The sequence below is a fragment of the Callithrix jacchus genome, chromosome 2 (assembly GCF_049354715.1).
Source record: "Callithrix jacchus isolate 240 chromosome 2, calJac240_pri, whole genome shotgun sequence".
NCBI lineage: Eukaryota > Metazoa > Chordata > Mammalia > Primates > Cebidae > Callithrix > Callithrix jacchus.
In genome coordinates this window covers 89,369,702-89,393,436 of record NC_133503.1, presented here as the reverse complement: position 1 = coordinate 89,393,436, position 23,735 = coordinate 89,369,702, and positions in this window count along the sequence as shown.

Below are 23,735 nucleotides of genomic sequence, written 5' to 3'. Positions count from 1 at the left end.
TTATTTTATAATCTTGGCCTTGGATGTAGGACATAATGGAAAGTCAGCTTACAGTAAAGGAGCATTCTCTGTATGAAGACTTTATTTTGCCTTGGCAAGGGACCGATTCAATAACGGAATGGGCTTCTTCCATTCATGATACGTATGATTTACAGAGAATATTTGAAAGTTTGCTCTGTATGCCTATGATAATATCAGAGTGGCTCTGAATATGCAGTTCATAAAATAAATCAGACCCAACTAATTTAATGACTCTCAATATGAGGGGTTGTCAGTGGCACAGATGTTTTTCTTATCACTTGATGTCTAAATTATGTAGGCCACCTATGTACGTTTAAGAGTGACTAGATTATCCTAAGACACAACATAGAATAATTTAGAGACTTTCTAATTTGTGTTTAATTTACATATCTTTTTCAGCTTATATTACCTTAATTCCCAAGAACCTCTAGCTTTAGTCAAAGTAATACTTGTAATGAGCTTCCTCTACTGAGAATCAATATCCATGGCCTTATTGAAGAACTATTCAGTAACCTGTGCCTTAGGAGAAAACTATGTCGTTGGGTTTTGGTGTAATAATATTTGCTTCTTTCATGGTTCAGGACATTTGTAGTTTATCAGTTCACAAACTGGTAATAGAAGCTGATTTCCATTTTCCTCCTTAGATAGTTTTCTGAATTGGTAGGTCAAAAGCAAATGTTGAAGCTACAAATTCATGAATTAGCCTTGCACTTAGGAAATAAGCATAGTTATGGGGAGATCAAAAAACAATATTTGATGTCTCAGAGCTGCTATTAGAAGCCAGATGATCTTTTAAAAATGCAAATCATATCAGACCACTACTATTTAAGTCACTTTGATGGTTTCCAGTCTCATACCACATAAAATAGACTTTACTAACCAAGACCAGCAAGGACTTACTTTACCACATTCTGCCTAAATGTGTGACTCTTCCCGGCTTTCTACCACTTCTTTGTCAATAAGCTTCAGGCATTCAGGCCTTTGTGGGTTCCAAAAACACACTAAGCTCTTTCCTGCCTTAAGGCCAAGAACTTGTAATTTATTCTGCCTTAAATACTTGTCCTCAAGATTTTAGCATGGCAGAACCTTCCTGATCATTCAGATCTTTTTTTAAATGTCACTTAATGAAGATCATTCAGCTTAAAGTGGGTCGCCAGACATTATTACATACTTCATTTTAAACATAGCAGATAGTAATTCCCATTATTTTCTTAGTTTTTGTTTGCTGGTTTTGTTTTCTGTCTGTTACATTAGCATGAGAGCATGTAGCAATTGCTCAATAAATACATTAAATGAGAAAATTAATGAATACATTAAATTTAAACCTCTAAGTTGCTTTTGGCTTTTATATACTTTTTCAGATAAATATATATTTATAAATATAAATATATAGATTATATATAATAATATGCTTTTATAAAATATAAATTATGAGTTTATATATTATATTATGTATATTATATAAGTATATATAAATATATATATAAATTTATAAGCTATAGATCATATATAAATATTATATTGAGATTATATATAATGTATGTAAAAGATTTATTGTATATCAAGATTATATATATAGATTAGAGTTCACTCTTGGTGTCATACATTCTGTAGGTTGGGATAAATGCATGTTGGCATGTATCTGCTATTATTCAGAGTAGTTTCACTGACTTAAAAATTGCCTGTGCACTACCTACTTACATTTCCCCCAACCCCTGATAACCACAGAGATTTTTACTGTCTGCACAGCTTTACCTTTTTAGAATGTCATATAGTTGAAATCATACAGGATGTAGCCTTTTCAGACTGACTTCTTTTACTTAGCAATATGCATTTTAAGTTTCCCACTTGTCTTTTCATGGCCTGATAGCCCATTTCTTTTTAGCACCAAATAATATTCCATTGTCTGGAAATATTCTATTGAAAAATATTTTTATTGCTTTCAAATTTTAACAATTATGAATGAAGCTGCTATAGACATCCACATGCAGGTTTTTCTGTATTTATAAGTTCTCAGCTCCTTTGGGTAAATATCAAGGAATATGACTGCTGGATTATATGATAAAAATACACTCAGTTTTGTAGAAAACTGCCAAACTGTCTTCCAAAGTGGCTGTATCATTTTGCATTCCCACTAGCAATAATGAGAGTTCCCATTGTTCCGCATACTCACCAGCATTTGGTGTATTTTGGCATTTCTGTATGTAGTGGTAGGCCATGATTGTTTTAATTTGTGTTTCCTTGGTAATGTATGATGTGAGATCATAAAAGATATATTTTCATATACTTATTTTCCATCTACATATTTTCTTTGGTGAAGTGTGAAGATGATTGGCTTATGTTTGATCATTTTCTTGTGTTCTTATTGTTGAGTTTCAAGAGGCCTTTGTATATTTTGGATAACAGTTCATTATCAGATGTATCTTCTGCAAACATTTTCTCCCATTCTATAAATTGTCCCTTCATTCTCTTGAGGATGTCTTTTGCAGAGAGAAAATTTTAAATTGTAATAAAGTCCAGCTTATCAATTCTTTCTTTCATGGATCATGACTTTGGTGGTTATCTAAAAAGCATTGCCAACTCCAAGGTAATTTAGGCTTTTTCCTAGGCTACCTTCTAGGAGTATTATAATATTCCATTTTACATATACATATATGTAAATTTGAGTCTGTTTTTCTGAAGACTGTAAGATCTGTGTCTAGATTCATTTATTTTTGCATGTGTATGACCAGTTATTCTGGCATCATTTGCTGGAAATCTCTTTACTCCATTGTATTTCCTTTCCTCCTTTGTCAAAAGTCCATTGACTATATTTATGACTATTTCTGAACTTTTCATTCTGTTCCATTGTTCTATGTGTCTATTCTTGTGCCAATGTCACCATAATTGTCTTGATTACTGTAGCTTTGATTGTCATCTTAAGTAGGGTAGTATTTAGTGTCACTCTTTGAACTTTGTTCTTCAATATTGTGTTGGTAATTCTCAATCTTTTGTTTCTCCATATACACTTTAAACACAGTGTAAAAATATTCACAAAATCACTTGAGATTTCTACTCAGACTGTATTAAATACAAAAATAAGTATATGGAAAATTAAACAATACTGGATCTTTCTATCCATAACATAGCATATCTATTTAGTTATTTGATTTCTTTCATCAGAGTTGTATAGTTTTCTCATGAACATTTTTTACATATTTTGTTAGATATATTTCCTTTTTATTTTGGGGATTGCTAATATAAATGATACTGTGTTTTTAATTCCAAGTTTCAATTAGTCATTGCAAGTATATAGGAAAGTGACTGACTGAAGCATATTAACTTTGCATCCTGCAACCTGATAAAATTATCTGTTTCAGCAGTTTTTTCATTGATTCTTTTGAATTTTCTACCTACTCACATGAACTGTAATCAAAATAGTTTTATTTTTTCCTTCTCTATCTATATACTTTTTATTTCATTTTATTGTCATATTGTATTAGGTAGAAATTTCAGTAGATGTTGAAAAGAAGTAGAGAAAGGACCCATTCTTGTCATTTTCCTGATTTAAGTAGAAAAGCTTTGAATTTCTCAGGTCTAAGTATAATGTTAGCCCCCAAGTTTTTGTAGATATTTAGTAATCAAGTTGAGGAAGTTTCCCTTCGCTTCTAGTTTTTAGTATAAATGGGAGTTTTTAGTATAAACAAGTATTAGATTTTGTCATTTTTTTGTATCTATGTTTATTACCATGTAATTTTTCTTCTTTAGCCTGTTTATGTGATAGATTGCATTAATTGATTTTTTTTATAATTGTTTTTACTTATTTTTTTAAAAAATATTTATTATACTTTAAAGTCTGGGGTACACGTGCAGATCATGCAGGCTTGTTACATAGGTATATACGTGCCATTGTGCATACTTAATGCACATGCTGCATCCATTGCTCCATCATCTGCATTAGCTATTTCTCCTAATGCTATCCCTCCCCAATCTCTCCACCCCTGCTATTCCTCCCCCAGGCCTCTGCCCCCCAGACCCCAGTGTGTGATGTTTCCCTCCCTGTGTTCATATTTTCTCATTGTTCAACACCTACTTATGAGTGAGAACATGCAGTGTTTGGTTTTCTGTTCTTGTGTCAGTTTACTGAGAATGATGGTTTTCAGTTTCATCCATGACCCTGCAAAGGACAGGAACTCAACATTTTTATCGCTGCATAGTATTCCATGGTGTATGTGTGCCATATTTTTTGTATCCAGTCTATGTTTGATGGGCATTTGGGTTGGTTCCAAGTCTTTGCTATTGTGAACAGTGCTACAATAAACATACGTGTGCATGTGTCTTTCTAATGAATGTTTTATAATCCTTTGGGTATATACCCATTAATGGGATTGCTGGGTCAAATGGTATTTCTATTTCTAGATCCTTGAGGAATCACTGCACTGTCTTCCACAATGGTTGAATTAATTTATACTCCCACCAACAATGTAAAAGTGTTCCTAGTCCTTCATATCCTCTCCAGCATCTGTTATCTCCTGATTTCTTAATGATTGTCATTCTAACTGGAGTGAGATGGTATCTCAATGTGGTTTTGATTTGCATTTCTCTAATGAACAGCGATGATCACCTTTTTTTCATGTTTTTTGGCTGCATAAATGTCTTCTTTTGAAAAGTATCTGTTCATATCCTTCACCCACTTTTTGATGGGGTTGTTTTTTCCTGCAAATTTATTTAAGTTCCTTGTAGATTCTGGATATTAGCTCTTAGATGGGTAGAATGCAAACATTTTTTCCCATTCTGTTGGTTGCCAGTTCACGCTATTGATAGTTTCTTTTGCTGTGCAGAAGCTCTTAAGTTTAATTAGATTCCATTTGTCTATTTTGGCTTTTGTTGCCATTGCTTTTGGTGTTTTAGTCATGAAGTCTTTACCTATGCCTATGTCCTGAGTGATTGCCTAGGTTTTCTTCTAGACTTTGTATGGTGTTAAGTCTCATGTTTAAATCTTTAATCTATCTAGAGTTAATTTTTGTATAAGTTGTAAGGAAGGGATTCAGTTTTTGAAATGCTGAATTAGGCTCGCATACCTGGAAAAAGTCCCACTTGGTCATGGTGTGTAACTCTTCGTATACACTGTTGGATTTGATTTGCTAGTATTTTGTTGAGAATTTTTATCTATATTCATGAGATGTATTGGTCTCTGGTTTCCTTGCAATGTCTTTGTCTGGTGGCTCATATTTTTAAACTCAAGATCTTTTTAGTGCATGTCTTATTATTTTTAAATATTGTCAATGAGATAGACTGTTGGAAGTACAGAGAAGCTATAAAAAGAATTACTTTACTCTTAGTACACACACACAGACACCCACACACCCACCCACCCCTGAATCCAACTATGTTCAAGCCCTCCTTAATATTCGACTTGATCCTTGTTTAAACTAAAAGTGAGAATATGATTACGTATTTTCTCCACATATTTTCAAAGTGGCAACTTTGAGTTTTTCGTCTCAGTGTATGAAATCAAAAGTGTTATGAATATCTTCTAATCTTAGAAAGATTTTTCCTTTTATTTTTTAAAAAACCTTTTAAATTTTAGAATAGTTTATTTACAGAAAAGTGCTCCTGTGTGCCCCACATCTAATTTCTCCCATTGTTAAAATCTCAGATTAATATGGCATATTTTTTATAACTAATATTGATACAATATTATTAAATACAGTCTGTACATTATTCAGGTTTCTTTATTTAATGTTTATTTAATGTTCTTTCTAAACCAGGATGCCATGTAGAATACCACATTAGATACCTCTATGAAGTGTATGAAGTTTCTAACACTGTCCTTGTTTTTGATGACCTGGAAGATTTTGAGAAGTACTAGTGAAGTATTTTGTAGTATTCCTGAAATAGAATTTGTCAGTTATTTTTGTCATAATTACACTGAGTTTTTGGGAAGATCACAAAGGTAAAGTACAATTTTCAGCATATTATATCAAAAGTACATACTATCAGTAACACATATATAATTGATATTTACTTTGAAAATTTGGAAAGTTATTATTTTTCTCCTTTTTCCACACTTTTTCTCCTGTTTCTATACTCTTGGAAATAAGTTGTTATACATAGCCTCAAATTAAGGAGTAGGGAGTGCCATAGCCAAAAAGCCATTACCTAACTCAAGATCATAAAGATTTACCCCTATGTTTTCTTTAAGAGTTTTATAATTTTTGCTTTTACATTTAAGGAACTATAATCCATTTTGAACTTTTTGTGTGCAAGTATGCTAGTAGTCCTGGTTCATTCTTTTGCATGTGGCTATCCATTTGTCCCAGGACTATTTTTTGAGAAGGCTATTCTTTTCTCTCTTAGCACCTTTGCCAAAAATCAATTTACCATAAATTCAATCAATTATTTCTGGACTTTCAATTCTATAATTGATCTCTTGTGCTAGTGCTGCACAGTCTTGATCATTGTAGGTTTGTAATAAGTTTTGCAATTGGGCTTTGTGACTCTTCCAACTTTGGTCTTTTTCAAGAATCCTTTGGTTACTCTGGGTCCTTTTAATTTTCATATAATTTTTTTCGAATCCCAATGTGTTAATTTATTCAAAATGAAAACATTCAGCTTAGATTTTGGATTGTGGTGGGAATTATGTTGAATCTATAGAGTGGTTTGGGGACTGTTGCTATCTTAACAAGTTTAAGTCTTCTGAATTATGAACTTGGGTTATTTCCATTTATTTGGATCTTTTAAAATTTATTGCAACAATATTTTGTAGTTTTGTGTGCCAATATTGCACTTCTTTTAAAAATTTTACTTGTATTTTATTCTTTTTGAATTCTGTAAGAGATCTTATTAAAAACTACTTTTGAATTGTTCATTTCTAGTATATAGAAATACATTAGTTTCCATATATTGATCTTGTATCCTAAGAGCTTAGCAACCTTGCTTAGCTTATGTATTTATTCTAATAGGTTTTTGTATATTTCTCATTATTTTCTATATACAAACATCATCTTAAAATAGACTGGTTTTCTTCATTCTTTCCAATCTTTATGCCTTTTATTTTCTTGCATAATATCTCTGGATAGAATTTCTATTACAGTGATGAATATAAATGGTAAGGCCAGATATCCTTAAGTTGTTCTGTATCTTAGGAAATAGGATTTGATATTTCGCCATTAAGAATGATATTAGCTATGGATTTTTGGTACATGCCCTTTACAGTGTTGAAGAGGTTTCCTCGCATTCCTAGTTTGTTTCATGTTTTTATCATGAAAGGATATTGGATTTTTTAAAAGTTATTTTTCGGCATCTATTGAAGTGATCATATGTTTCCCCCTGGATTCTATTAATGGAATGGATTGATTTCAGATGTTAAACCAACCATGCATTCCTATCATAAATTCTACTTGGTCATGGTCTATAATCCTTTTTATACATTGCTAGGTACAGTTTAATATTTTGTTGAGTATTTTTGCAACTATATTCACAAGGGATATTTATAATTTTCTTGTGATATTTTGTATGGATTTAGTATCAGGATAACACTTTCTTCATAGAATGACTTAGAGATAGACTGTAGTTAGTAAGGATGGGACTACAATTGTATGAGCATGGAAACAAATAGTACATTTGAAGCAGTCTGTGCAGTAATTTATAATCACCTAGCATAGAGAGGTTACACTGGTGGTTAGAAGTAGTCAGATTTGTGATATATTCATAAATGAAGGCATTAAAATTTGCTGGTGGGATTAGATGTGAATGTGAAACAAAGAGAGAAATCAAAGATAACTTCCAAGTTTTGTTCTAAACAAATTCAGGGATGATCTTAACATTTTTGGAGGAGTCCTTGAGGATTAGTAGAGAAGTTAAGACTCTTTAAGTGTGTTAAATTTGAAAGTAATGAAAAGAAATACAAATTTAGGAATATCCAACTTACTCAAAAATCCAGAGTATTTCCTAGGCAAAGAGTAAATATAGCAAAGGGATGAAAACTGAAGATACCGTGGTTTACGCCAACATTTGGAAATCAGGGGAATCAGAGACAGGAAATGAAATCTTGTTGCATTATTTTAGATTTAGTTGTGTCTTAGCCTGAACATGAAGCAATTTTTTTTTTTTTAACTTAGCATCATCTTCCAGCTATACAAGACAGTGGAAGTATAGAGCAGAGAGTATCTCTGGGTGATGGTGCAGGGAGAACACAATTGTGAAACATTAAGCTCAGTGTTGTCCTGTTAGAGTAGAAAGGAAAACCAGATAAAATTTAGCTGCCAGCCACCCATAGAGGGAGGAATTAAACCAGCCCTAGCCAGAGGTGAATCACTGATCTCAAAGTCCAAACTTGAGATCCCACAAACCTCACCACCAAGGGCTACAGTGCTCTGTGTCTCAAAATAAACTTGAAAGGTAGGCTAGGCCATAAGGACTGTAAATCTTAGGCACATTCCAGTACTGAACTAGGCCCAGAGACTGGGGACTATGAGGCCATGTGACATATTGAGACAGCAGCTGGGGCAGCCAAGGGAGTGCTGGCATTATCCCTTCCCTAACCGCAGGCTGCACAGCTCACAGGTCCAAAGGAGAGCTTTTCCTTCCACTTGAAGAGAGGAGAGGGAAGACTGAGAAGTCCCTTGTCTTGCATTTTGGATACCAGCTCAGCCACAGCAAGAAAGTGTGCTGCTCAGAGTTGTAAAGACCCCATTCTAGGCCCTAGCTCCCAGACACCATTTCTGGACACACCCTGGCCCAGAAGGGAACCCTATGCCTTGAGGGACCCAGTGCTCACATCATTCATCGCCTGCCAACTGAAGAGCCCTTGGGCCCTGAATAACCCTCAGTGACAGTTATTCAAATAACCAAATACTTTATTGAGGGTCTTGAGTGAGCCTCTGAGACTAGCTGGCTACAGATGAAACTCAACACATTGCCAGCTGTGGTGGCTATGGGCAAAAACCTGCTTGAAAAAAGAAGAGGGAAATGAAAGGGAATTTTTTCTTGCACCATAGGTCCCGGGACAGCCAAAAGATACTAGAGCACTAAGTAGGCTCTTGGGGTTCCTGATTCTAAGACTTGACTCTTGACAGCATTTCAAAGGGGTGCCCACTACACTGAAGGGTGAAGTCCCAGGATAGGCAGCATTTACCGCAAGCTGACTTAAGAGCCCTTGGGCTTTAAGAGAACATTACAGTAGCTGGCAGTACTCCTCATGGCCTGAGGTGGTGATGGCCACAGGTGAGAGTCCTCTCCCTATTGAAAGGAGAGGGAAGAATGGGAAGAACTGAATCTTGTGGCTTGACTGACAGCTCAGTCTCAGTGTAGTAGAATACCAGGTAGATGGCTAAGGTTTTTGACTCTAGTCCCTGACTCCTGGACAAAACCTTAGGACCCACTTGGGGACTGGGGGACCTTACCACCCTTACGGGAAGGATATAGTCCTGGCTGGCTTTGCCACCAGCTGATTGTAGAGCTCCAGGGCTTAAATCAAACTTATGCAGTAGCCAGTGAGTGATTACAGCAGACCTTGGGTGAGACCCAGTGCTGTGCTGGCTTTAGGTCTGACACAGCACAGTTATAGTTATGGTCACCACAGAGGTGCTTGTGTCACTCCACCCCCAGCATTAGGTTGCTAAGAACGTAGAGAGAGAGACTGTTTGGGAGAAAGTTAGAGAAGAGAATAAGAGTGTCTACCTGGTAATCGAGAGAATTTTCCCAGATCTGGTCCAAGACCACCAAGGCAGTACCTCTATAAGTTGGGAAGAACAACAGTGTTACTGAGCTTGGGGTTTCCCCTAAAGCAGATACAGCTTAGATCATGACATCAAAGTCCTTTAAGATATCTGGAAAGCTTTCTCATGCAGGATGAGTACAAATAAGCCCAGACTGTGAAGACTGCAATAAATACCTAACTCCTCAATGCCCAAACACTGAAGAACATCTACTAGCATTGGTACCATCCAGGAAACATGACTTCATAAAACTGAACTAAATAAGGCACCAAGGAAAATCTTGGAGAAACAGAGATATGTGACCTTTCAGATAGATTTCAAATAGCTGTGTTGGGGAAACTCGAATGCAGGATAACACAGAGAAGAAATTCAGAATTCTATCAGATACATTTAACAAAGAGGTTGAAACAATTAAACAGAAGTTCTACAGTTGAAAAGGCAACTGACATGCTGAAAAATGAATTAGAATCTTTTAATAGTGTGATTAAATAAAAAAAGAATTAGTGATCTTTAAGACAGGCTATTTGTAAATGCACAAAATTTAGAAAATAGCCTCAAAAGGGCAAGTCTAAGAGTTATTGACCTCAAAGAAGAGGTAGAGAAAAAGATGGGGTAGAAATTTTATTCAGAGGAACAGAATCAGAGAACTCCCCATACCTAGAGAAAGATACCAACATTTAAGTAAAAAGAAGGCTATAGAAAACCAAGGAGATTTAACCTAAATAATACAATCTCCTAAAGGTGAAGGATAAATAAAGGATCCTAAAAGCAGCAAGAGAAAAGATACAAATAACATATGATGGAATCCAATACATCTGGCAGCAGACTTAGCAGACTTTTCAGCAGAAACCTTGCAGGCTGGTAGAAAGTGGCATGACATTTTCAAAGTGCTGAATGAAAAAAAAAAAACTTTTACCCTAGAATAGTGTATCTGGTGAAAATATCCTTCAAAATGGAAGGAGAAAAAAGATTTTCTGAGACAAAAGCTGAGATATTTTATTAAAACAAGACTGGTCCTACAAGAAATGCTAAAGGTAGTACTTTAGTCAGAAATAAAATGATGTTACTGAGTAATAAGAAATCATCTGAAGGTACAAAAGTTACTAATAATAGTAAGTACATGAAACAACACAGAATATGATAACACTGTAACTGTTGTGTGCAAACTATTCTTGTCCTAAATAGAACAAACGATGAACCAATCAAAAATAACACCTACTACAAATTTTCATGACATAGTACAATAAGATGAAAATAGAAATAACTAAAAGTTAAGCAGGGGATAAAGTTAAGGTGTAGCATTTTTATTACTCTTCTTTTTGCTTGTCTATCTGTTTATGAAAACATTAAGCTGTTATGAGTTTAAAACAGTAGGTTTTTATAAGCCTCATAGTATTTATAAGCCTCATGGTAACCTCAAACCAAAAAACATACAATGAAGACACAAAAAAAATGAAAAGCAAGAAACTAAATCCTATCACCAGAGAAAAATCACCTTCACTAAATAAGACATGAAGGAAAGAAAAGGAAGAGAAGACCACTAAACAAGCAGAAAATAAGAAAATGGTAGAAATAAATCCTTACTTAACAATAGTAACATTGAATGTAAATGGACTAAACTGTCCAATCAAAAGACATAGTACAGAAAAAGAAAAACAGGACCCATTGATCTGTTGCAAACAAGAAATACACTTCCTGTATAAAGATACACAAAAACTGAAAATAAAGGAATGATAAAACATATTCCATGCCAACAGAAACTAAAAAAGAATAGGAGTTGTCATATTGGACAAAATAGATTTCCATTAAAAATTTTACAAGAGATCAAGAAGATCATTATATAATGATGAATGGGTCAATTCAGCAAGAGAACATAACAATTATATGTGCAGCTGGGCACAGTAGCTCACATCAGTAATCCCAGAATTTTGGGAGGCTGAGGTGGACAGATCATCTGAGGTCAGGAGTTCGAGACCAGCCTGGCCAACACAATGAAACCCTGTTAGTACTAAAAATACAAAAAAAAAAAAAAAAAATTGGCATGGTGGTGGGAGCCTGTAATCCCGCTACTTGGGAGGCTGAGGCAGGAGAATCACTTGAACCTGGGAGGTGGAGGTTGCAGTGAGCCAAGATCACACCAGCGCACTGTGTGTGTGTGTGTGTGTGTGCGCGCATACATCCAACAATATGTAAGTCGAATACTATAGAGCTCAGTGTCTTTTCTTCAGTGATTTCAGCCCACACCAAAGTGTAATTATCTGAAAAATTGTATTAAAAATATTGTCATATTTATTTCTAGATTCAGGCAAAATGAATTCCAACAAGATATCAAGTTAAAGATGTAGACAGTAAGTTTGTTTGATTTAAATCATGACAGATCCAAGATATGACTTCAGGAGATTTTACAGTACCACTACCTCCCCAGCATTTCCAAACACTCAACTCTTCTAGAAGAGAGATTAATGGGCTTACTGTGCAAATAGTCTCTAGGTATGACTTTCATAAAAAACTTCATTTCACAAATAATTTCCAGTTTAAAAATTATTACATTTCTCATTACACATGCTTACTTTCTATTCTAAAAATATTGGCTTGGAGTATCTGAGTAAAGGTTGAAACAATTTTTACAAGCTCAGAATGAATCTTTTTTTTATGCTTGTTTAATTCAAAAGCAACAGATAGAATATTTTAAGATTAAAATGAAAATTTTATATTAAGGTGAAAAAGTTTTATATCTCCAACAAAAATTACAGTCATCTTTAAGCCATGTGAAAAGAAGTAGTAGATAAAATGACTGTTTGACTTCTAATTTATCACTATTTCTGTTATCTAATTTTATAAAAATATCACTAAAGGATTCTTTTATTTAAGGAATAGACAATACATGATCTGTACCCTTACATTTTATTATGTTAGTTGTTCAATGTGGCCTCAGTGCCAAATGCCATATTCTAAAATTACAAGTGTCAATGTGTGGAGGTGGAGAATGGAAAAGACAAGTGAGTATCAGCCTACAAGAATTTTTGTCTTAATGTAGGCTTATGTGTGTGGATTAATTATAGAAATAGAATGGAGGGAGATGGAGGTCATATGAAAACTTTTCTAATTAATTCTTGACCAGAATTGCTAACCACAATTCTTTACAGCTTGTGGGATATGAATTCTAAATCATGGAGTAAGTTTTCTCATCACAAGCTGAGAGAGACATAGTAGATCAAACGTGAGGGCTTACATTTTAAAAACAAGAGCAAAAAAGAGACATTGTTGGGAGATTCTTTTTAATCAACTAACTTTAAAATTTCTTTCTGAATCAGATTAAAATTTCTGCAGCATCTTTATCACTTTTTCTTTGGTTAATTCTCAATGTTTTCATCAAATTATTTTAAGTTATGTTCTTTGTCTATAATGTTTATCTGAAAAGTTGTTGGCTCAAAGTATATCAGTTGTACTTCAATTTGTACTTTTTTAAATAAATTACCCAATCTCAGGTAATTTTTTTACACCAATGCAAAATGAATTCATATACAATATAATGTTCTTCAGGTTTTCTGTTTTTTTTTTTTTTAAATTGCATTTTATGTTTTGGGGTACATGTGAAGAACGTGTACCCCAAAACATAAAGAACATGAAGAACATGAACATAAAGAACATGAACAAACATAAAGAACATGAACAAGTGAAGAACATGAAGATTGTTGCATAGGTACACGCATAGCCGTGTGATTTGCTGACTTCCTCCCCTTCACCTATATCTGGCATTTCTCCCCATGCTATCTCTCCCCAACTCCCCACCCCCTGCTGTCCCTCCCTTAATTCCCCCAAACAGACCTCAGTGTGTGGTGCTCCCCTCCCTGTCTCCATGTGTTCTCATTGGTCAACACACACCTATGAGTGAGAACACGTGGTGTTTGATTTTCTGTTCTTGTGTCAGTTTGCTGAGAAAGATGATTTTCAGGTTCATCCATGTCCCTACAAAGGACACGAACCCATTGTTTTTGATGGCTGCATAATATTCCATGGTATATATGTGCCACATTCTCCCTGTCCAGTCTATCATCAATGGGCATTTGGGTTGGTTCCAGGTCTTTGCCATTGAAAACTGTGCTGCAAGGAACATTCGTGTGCATGTGCCCTTATGGTAGAACAATTTATAATCCTTTGAATATATACCCAATAATGGGATTCCTAGGTCAAATGGAATTTCTATTTCTAGGTCCTTGAGGAATCGCCACACTGTCTTCCACAATGGTTGAACTAATTTACACTCCCACCAACAGTGTAAAAGTGTTCCTCTTTCTCCACATCCTCTCCAGCATCTGTTGTCTCCAGATTTTTTAATGATCACCATTCTAACTGGTGTGAGATGGTATCTCAAGGTAGTTTTGATTTGCATTTCTCTAATGACCAGTGATGATGAGCATTTTTTCATATGTTTATTGGCCTCATGTATGTCTTCTTTTGTAAGGTGTCTGTTCATATCCTTCGCCTACTTTTGAATGGGCTTGTTTGTTCTTTTCTTGTAAATCTGTTTTAGTTCTTTGTAAATTCTGGATATCAGCTGTTTGTTGGATGGGTAAACTGCAAAATTTTTTCCCATTCTGTTGGTCACCGATTCACTCTAATTAATGTTTCTTTTGCCGTGCAGAAGCTGTGGAGTTTGATTAGGTCCCATTTGTCTATTTTGGCTTTTGTTGCCAATGCTTTTGGTGTTTTGGTCATGAAGTGCTTGCCTACACCTATGTCCTGAGTGGTTTTGCCTAGATTTTCTTCTAGGGTTTTTATGGTGTTAGGTCTTATATTTAAGTCTTTAACCCATCTGGAGTTAATTTTAGTGTAAGGTGTCAGGAAGTGGTCCAGTTTCTGCTTTCTGCACATAGCTAGCCAGTTTTCCCAACACCATTTATTAAACAGGAAATCCTTTCCCCATTGCTTGTTTTTGTCAGGTTTGTCAAAGATCAGATGTTTGTAGATATGTTATGTTGCCTCCAAGGGCTCTGTTCTGTTCCATTGGTCTATATCTCTGTTTTGGTACCAGTACCATGCTTTTTTGATTACTGTAGCCTTGTAGTATAGTTTGAAGTCCAGTAGTCTGATGCCTCCTGCTTTGTTCTTTTTGCTTAGAATTGACTTGGCTATGTGGTCTCTCTTTTGGTTCCATATGAAGTCTAAGGTGGTTTTTTCCAGATCTGTAAAGTAGGTCATTGGTAGCTTGATGGGGATAGCATTGAATCTGTATATTACTTTGGGCAGTATGGCCATTTTCACATTCTGTGTTCATGGTTAGGAAGATATTGATTCTTCCTTACCATTTCCAATGAACACAGAATGTTTGTCTATCTGTTTGTGTCCTCTCTTATTTCCTTGAGCAGTGGCTTGTAGTTCTCCTTGAAGAGGTCCTTTATGTTCCTTGTTAGTTATATTCCTAGATATTTTATTCTCTTTGTAGCATTGTGAATGGCATTTCATTCTTGATTTGGCTCTATTTAAGTCTGTTATTGGTATATAGGAATGCTTGTGATTTTTGCACATTGATTTTGTATCTTGAGACTTTGCTAAAGTTGCTTATCAGTTTCAGAAGATTTTGGGCTGAGATGGTGGGGTCTTCTAGATATACAATCATGTCATCTGCAAATAGAGACAATTTGACTTCCTCCTTTCCTATTTGAATACCCTTTATTTCTTTTTCTTGCCTGATTGCTCTGGCTAGAACTTTCAGTACTATATTGAATAGGAGTGGTGAAAGAGGGCATTCTTTTCTAGTGCCAGATTTCAAAGGGAATGCTTCCAGTTTTTGCCCATTCAGTATGATATTGGCTGTTGGTTTGTCATAAATAGCTTTTATTACTTTGAGATACGTTCCATCAATACCTAGTTTATTGAGGGTTTTTAGCATAAAGGGCTGTTGAATATTGTCAAAGGCCTTCTCTGCATCAATGGAGATAATCATGTGGTTTTTGTTTTGGTTCTGTTTATGTGGTGAATTACGTTGATAGACTTGCATATGTTGAACCAGCCTTGCATCCCTGGGATGAATCCTACTTGATCATGCTGGATAAGTTTTTTGATTTGCTGTTGCAATCGGCTTGCCAATATTTTATTGAAGACTTTTGCATCTATGTTCATCATGGATATTGGCCTGAAGTTTTCTTTTCTTATTGGGTCTCTGCCGGGTTTTGGTATCAGGATGATGTTGGTCTCATAAAATGATTTGGGAAGGATTCCCTCTTTTTGGATTATTTGGAATAGTTTCAGAAGGAATGGTACCAGCTCCTCTTTGTGTGTCTGGTAGAATTTGGCTGTGAACCCGTCTGGGCCTGGGCTTTTTTTGTGTGGTAGGCTCTTAATGGCTGCCTCGACTTCTCACCTTGTTATTGGTCTATTCATAGTTTCAGCTTCCTCCTGGTTTAGGCTTGGGAGGACACAGGAGTCCAGGAATTTATCTATTTCTTCCAGGTTTGCTAGTTTATGTGCAAATAGTTGTTTGCAATATTCTCTGATGATGGTTTGAATTTCTGTGGAATCTGTTGTGATTTACCCTTTATGATTTTTTATTGCATCTATTTGGTTGTTCTCTCTTTTATTTTTAATCAATCTGGCTAGTGGTCTGTCTATTTTATTGATCTTTTCAAAAAACCAGCTCTTGGATTTATTGATTTTTTTGAAGGGTTTCTCGTGTCTCAGTCTCTTTCAGTTCAGCTCTGATCTTAGTTATTTCTTGTCTTCTGCTGGGTTTTGAGTTTTTTTGATTTTGCTCCTCTAGCTCTTTCAATTTTGACGATAGGGTGTCAATTTTGGATCTCTCCATTCTTCTCATATGGGCACTTATTGCTATATACTTTCCTCTAGAGACTGCTTTAAATGTGTCCCAGAGATTCTGGCATGTTGTGTCTTCATTCTCATTGGTTTCAAAGAACTTCTTTATTTCTGCCTTCATTTCATTGTTTACCCAGTCAACATTCAAGAGCCAGTTGCTCAGTTTCCATGAAGCTGTGCGGTTCTGGGTTTGTTTCTGAATTCTGAGTTCTAACTTGATTGCACTATGGTCTGAGAGGCTGTTTGTTATGATTTCAGTTGCTTTGCATTTGCTGAGCAGTGCTTTACTTCCGATTATGTGGCCAATTTTAGAGTAAGTGTGATGTGGTGCTGAGAAGAATGTATATTCTGTGGATTTGGGGTGAAGAGTTCTGTAAATGTCTATCAGGTTTGCTTGTTCCAGGTCTGAGTTCAAGCCCTGGATATCCTTGTTGATTTTCTGTCTGGTTGATCTGTCTAATATTGACAGTGGAGTGTTAAAGTCTCCCACTATTATTGTGTGGGAGTCTAAGTCTCTTTGTAAGTCATTAAGAACTTGCCTTATGTATCTGGATGCTCCTGTATTGGTTCCATATATGTTTAAGATCGTTAGCTCTTCTTGTTTTATCGATCCTTTTACCATTATGTAATGGCCTTCTTTGTCTCTTTTGATCTTTGTTGCTTTCAAGTCTATTTTATCAGAGATGAGAATTGCAACTCCTGCTTTTTTTTGCTCTCCATTTGCTTGGTAAATCTTCCTCCATCCCTTTATTTTGAGCCTTTGTGTATCCTTGCATGTGAGATGGGTTTTCTGGATACAGCACACTGATGGGTTTTGAATCTTTATCCAATTTGCCAGTCTGTGTCTTTTGATTGGTGTATTTAGTCCATTTACATGTAGGGTTAATATTGTTATGTGTGAATTTGATGCTGCCATTTTGATGCTAAGTGGCTGTTTTGCCTGTTAGTTGTTGTAGTTTCTTCATTATGTTGATGCTCTTTAGCATTTAGTGTGATTTTGGAATGGCTGGTACTGGTTGTTCCTTTCTATGTGTAGTGCCTCTTTTAGGAGCTCTTGTAAAGCAGGCCTGGTGGTGACAAAATCTCTGAGTACTTGCTTGTTCAGAAAGGATTTTATTTTTCCTTCTCTTATGAAGCTCAGTTTGGCTGGATATGAAATTCTGGGTTGAAAGTTCTTTTCTTTAAGAATGTTGAATATTGGCCCCCACTCTCTTCTGGCTTGTAGAGTTTCTGCTGAGAGATCTTCTGTGAGTCTGATGGGCTTCCCTTTGTGGGTGACCCGACCTTTCTCTCTGGCTGCCCTTAGTATTTTCTCTTTCATTTCAACCTTGTTGAATCTGACGATTATGTGCCTTGGTGTTGCTCTTCTTGCGGAATATCTTTGTGGTGTTCTCTGTATTTCCTGTATTTGAGTGTTGGCCTGTCTTGCTCGGTGGGGGAAATTTTCCTGGATGATGTCCTGAAGAGTATTTTCCAGCTTGGATTCATTCTCTTTGTCCCCTTCTGGTACGCCTATCAAACGTAGGTTAGGTCTTTTCACATAGTCCCACATTTCTTGGAGACTTTGTTCATTCCATTTTGCGCTTTTTTCTCTGATCTTGGTTTCTCATTTTATTTCATTGAGTTGATCTTCGACGTCAGATATTCTTTCTTCTGCTTGGTCAATTTGGCTATTGAAACTTGTGCATGCTTCATGAAGTTCTCATATTGTGTTTTTCAGCTCCTTTCATTCATATTCCTCTCTAAGTTATCCATTCTTGTTATCATATCCTCAAATCTTTTTTCATATCTTTTTTCAATATTCTTAGTTTCTTTGCAGTGAATTAATACATGTTCTTTTAGCTCACAAAAGTTTCTCATTATCCACCTTTTGAAGTCTAATTCCGTCATTTCATGACAGTCATTCTCCGTCCAGCTTTGTTCCCTTGCTGGTGAGGAGTTTTGGTCCTTTCTAGGAAGCGAGGTGTTCTGGTTTCGGGTGTTTTCCTCCTTTTTGTGCTGGTTTCTTCCCATCTTTGTGGATTTATCCACTTGTCGTCTGCGTAGTTGCTGACTTTTCGATTGGTTCGCTGATTGGACACCCAGATTTTTGGTGATGAAGTATTTCTGTTACTTGGTTTTCCTTCTACCAGTCTAGCCCCTTCACTATACGACTGCTGAGGTCCACTCCAGGCCCTGCTTGTCTGGGTTGCACCTATAGCAGCTGCGGAACAGCAAGGGATGCTACCAGTTTCTTTTTCTGCTATCTTTGTCCCAGGATGATGCCTGCCAAATGTCAGTCTTTTGGATATAGAGGGGTCAGGGAGCTGCTTGAGGAGACAGTCTGTACTTTATAGGAGCTCAATTGCTGAGCTGTGTGCTCTGTTGTTCATTCAGGGCTGTTGGGCTGCTATGTTTGATTCGGCTGCAACAGAGCTCATTAAAAAACCCTTTTTTTTTTCCTCAAATGCTCTGTCTTGGGGGGTTGGGGCTTTGTTTTTGGATGACCATTGAGGTGTCCTGCCCAGCTAGGAGGCAGTCTGGACACTATTTGCCTGCTGAGGCTCTGTCCTGCTGTTGTGAGGTTCTCCCTGTTGCTGCAGGCTCTGCCCTGCTGCTGCGGTCTCCGCCACGGGCTATGCCCTGCGGCGGAGTCTCTCTGTTGTAGCGGGTTGCCTTTGCAATGGCAGGCTGTGTCAGCAGTGGGCGTGTATCTCAGTAGGGGCGGGTTGCCTTGGCAACTGCAGGCTGCGTCAGCAGTGGGCATGTATCTCAGTTGGGGCGGGTTGCCTTGGTAATGGTGGATGCCCCTCCTACACGGAGCACCTCAGGGACTGTCTCCACAGCGAGCGTTTGGAATCCCCGTTTTTTCTGTCCCACTGCGCTACCCCAAGCGCTGTGTTTCTGCAATCCCCTGGGCTGGCCCACTGTCCAAGTTTCCTTCAGTCTCAAGTTCAGCCCTCTCAAGTCTCAGGTTGCCGGTTCAACAGGGCACCCGGACAAGCGCGCCCTCTGGGGAGTGCTGGGTCGGGCCGGCCACTGCCACCCTGGCTGCCGGCTTCTCCAGGCAGAGCCTCTGCCTGGTGTCCCACGTCTCCTTTATACTTGGGAATTTCCCCGTTCTGTGGGCAACAAAGATCAGTCTGAAAATGCAGCTCTGACTCACCTCTCTGTGGATTCACCGAACGTTTCAATCCTGGGTTGTTCTCACAGCGCCATCTTGAGTCCCCCTCCTCGCATCTATTTTGTTATTCTCTCTTTTCTTTTTTATTAATCTGGCCAGTGGTCTGTCTATTTTGTTGATCTTTTTGAAAAACCAGCTCCTGGATTTATTGATTTTTTTGAAGGGTTTTTTGTGTCTCTCTCTCCTTCAGTTCTGCTCTGATCTTAATTATTTGTTGTCTTCTGCTAGGCTTTAAGTTCTTTTGATCTTGCTCCTCTAGCTCTTTCAATTTTGACAATAGGGTGTCAATTTTAGATCTCTCCTTGCTTCTTATGGGGGCATTTATTGCTATATATTTTCCTCTAGAGACTGCTTTAAGTGTGTCCCAGAGATTCTGTGATGTTGTGTCTTCATTCTTGTTGGTTTCGAAGAAACCATCTTTATTTCTGTCTTCATTTCATTGTTTATCCAGTCAACGTTCAAGAGCCAGTTGGTCAGTTTCCATGAAGCTGTGTGGTTCTGAGTTAGTTTCTGAATTCTGAGTTCTAACTTGATTGCACTGTGGTCAGAGACTGTTTGTTATGATTTCTATTATTTTGCATATATTGACGAGTGATTTACTTCCAATTATGTGGCCAGTTTTAGAGTAGGTGTAATGTGGTACTGAGGAGAATGTACATTCTGTGGATTTGGGGTGGAGAGTTCTATAAATGTCTATTAGGTTTGCTTGTTCCAGGTCTGAGTTTAAGTCCTGGATATCCTTGTTAATTTTCTGTCTGGTTGATCTGTCTAATATTGACAATGGGATGTTAAAGTCTTCCACTATTATTGTGTGGGAGTCTAAGTCTCTTCGTAAGTCATTAAGAACTTGCCTTATATATCTGGGTGCTCCTGTATTGGGTGCGTATATATTTAGGATCGTTAGCTCTTTTTGTTGCATTGATCTCTTTACCATCATGTAATGTCCTTCTTTGTCTCTTTTGTTCTTTGTTGTTTTAAAGACTATATATCAGAGATGAGAATTGCAACTCCTACTTTTTTTTTTTTTTTTTTTTGCTGTCCATTTGCTTGGTAAATCTTCCTCCATCACTTTATTTTGAGCCTTTGTTTATCCTTGTATGTGAGATGGGTTTCCTGGATACAGCACACCAATGGGTTCTAGCATTTTTTATCCAATTTGCCAGTCTGTGTCTTTTGATTGGGGCATTTAGTCCATTTACATTTAGGGTTAATATTGCTGTGTGTGAATTTGATCCTGCCCTTTTGATGCTAGATGGCTGTTTTGCCTGTTAGTTGATGCAGATTCTTCATTTTGTTGATGCTCTTTAGCATTTGGTATGTTTTTGGAATGGCTGGTACTGGTTGTTCCTTTCTATGTGTAGTGCCTCTTTCAGGAGCTCTTGTAAAGCAGGCCTGGTGGTGATGGAATCTCTGAGTACTTGCTTGTTCGCAAAGGATTTTATTTTTCCTTCACTTATGAAGCTTAGTTTGGCTGGATATGAAATTCTGGGTTGAAAGTTCTTTTCTTTAAGGATGTTGAATATTGGCCTCCACTCTCTTCTGCCTTTTGGGGTTTTGGCTGAGAGATCTTCTGTGAGTCTGATGGTCTTCCCTTTGTTGTTAACCTGACCTTTCTCTCTGACTGCCCTTAGCATATTCCTATTCATTTTGACCCTGGTGTATCTGATGGTTATGTGCCTTGGGGTTGCTCAGTTTGTACTTTTCAAAATTATATCAGATTTTCCAAAAATGATCTCATAACCTGTTCCTTCAAATGCTGTTGTCTATAACTCAAAATAGAAATTTGCATTACACCACTGATCAACCAATCTGTCTATTAATCATCTAACCTATCAATCTAGAGAGACTGTGTTTGTGTATGTTTTTTTTTAACCATTGTGGCTTTTCTATCATGCAAACATCAAAAAATTATTTTCATAGATTTTTAAAACAATTAAACCTTGATTCTATCTTCCCCTTCTTTGCTCTATATGTTTTCATTTTCATCTCTAAGCAGACTAACAATTCTTTCTCTATAACTTGAAAGGTAATTTACTCTGGGAAGACAGATCTTGCCTTCTCATGACACTTTGCTGACATCTAGGACATGTTTATTTATCATTCAATCAATATACTCTCATTGTATGCATATTTTTTTGCAATTATTACCTCCATTCTTTCACTGTGAAACATTTAAAAGTTACCTGACTATGTTCTACTAATAAATAAATGATGCATGTATTAAGGTTATTTTAGGCATTAGTAATACATATTATTTACTCAGGGCCAAGATATGTGTAATTTTTCTGATGGCAAGTAATTAAGCTAATTGTAAAGTTTTATTTCTTCATTAGGAATTAAGGACTAGCCATGGCCATACTTTCTTTATTAAGCAAGAGAATATTTGAGGAACATATGCCCCGTTTTGCAGGAAACAGAAAAACATTTTAAAAATTTGTCTTTGCTATTCTATAAGCTTATGTTGCCAAGACATATTATGAAGAGGCATATCATAGAGATAAGAGTACAGGACTCAGAGCTGCAGTGTGCCTGTAAATGTTTAACTACTGGCTCTCAGTGGTATTGCCCATGGATTACTCCTGCCATGGCTGATTTCAAGCTTCTGATAGTTTAATAACTGGTTGCCAAAAGTCCTGAAAATTTAGCAGGTAGAAGACAGCTCTAACCACTGATTATTGTCTTGAGATGGAGTCTACTCTATGCTTAGCTACTGTATTATCTGTGAACTCATTACTAATTATCTTGGAAAACTTAACCTATCAAAGGTTACCCTATTTTAGCATTAGTAATTAATAATACAGTGATCTTAGAACACTTAACTCTTATTATCACTTCTGTTTCTGACTTAGATGCTCTTTGTTGTTTGGAAGTCTTAAGTGTTCCATAAGTGAACATAGGTGTTCTATAAGTTCCATAGGTGAAGATTGATGCCTTTTATTAATTCTGGAAGTGCTGCAGCCATTATCCTTCCTTTTGCCTGTTTTATTTGTTTTTTTCCTCACCTTCTGGATCTCCTAACAGATTTACACCAGTCTTTTTTACTTTATACCCATGATTTTTAGCTCATTTTAAAATTTATTGTACTCATAGTACCTACACCTATTAACAAAGCACATCTAGAAGGGCACCTACCAGCAAGTGGATGTTAAATGAATCATTTTAAAATAAATTAATAAATGATATAATATGTTGCATTAGGTAACTGTAGACATCCAATATCTATCAAGATGCACTGAATTTTTTTTTGATATGATATTTTCACTTCCTCAAAAATGCAAGTAAACTGCGAGAGAATACCTATTGCCTAAAGTTCACCTTTTGCCCCGAAAAAATCCACATTTGTTTAGTATAATTTACACTGATTATATAAATATCAGCTCTTCCTATTATGTCTAGGTGCTTTTAATTCATGCCTCATATTGCTCTATCTGTGCACAGAATCTGACTTAAAGATCCATTTTTGCACCAGCTTTTCTTCTTTTTTTATTATACTTTAAGTTCTGGGGTACATGTGCAGAATGTGCAGGTTACATACGTGTACATGTGCTATGGTGGTTTGCTGCATCCACCTTGGCTGGGAGGAGAGCAGCCCTAAGGAGGGCCTGTATTAAGGAAGCATTAATAATAGAAGATCCCTGTGTAGTGAGAAAGCCCCTTTCTGCCTACATGGCAGCATGGTGGTGTATGATGTGGAAGGCGTATTTAGAGTCAGATATTTACATGTAGTCCCTTAGCAAGCATAAGAGCATAGGTTAAAGCAATTAGTTCAGCTTGCTGAGAAGTGGTAGAGAGAGGGAGAGTGGTAGCCTCCATGATAGATAAGTGGGATACAACTGCATAACCAGCTTTAGCCAGTGTTAAATGACTGGGCTTTGAAGAACTGCCATTATTAAACCATGTGTGGTCTGGGTCTGGAATGGGAAAGAGAGAAATATGTGGAAAGGAGAGGATGCTCTATGGATTAGGGAGATACAGTCATGGGGTTCGGGGCTTGTGTTTATATTTGATATTAGATGAGAGGGTGGATTAAAATCAGG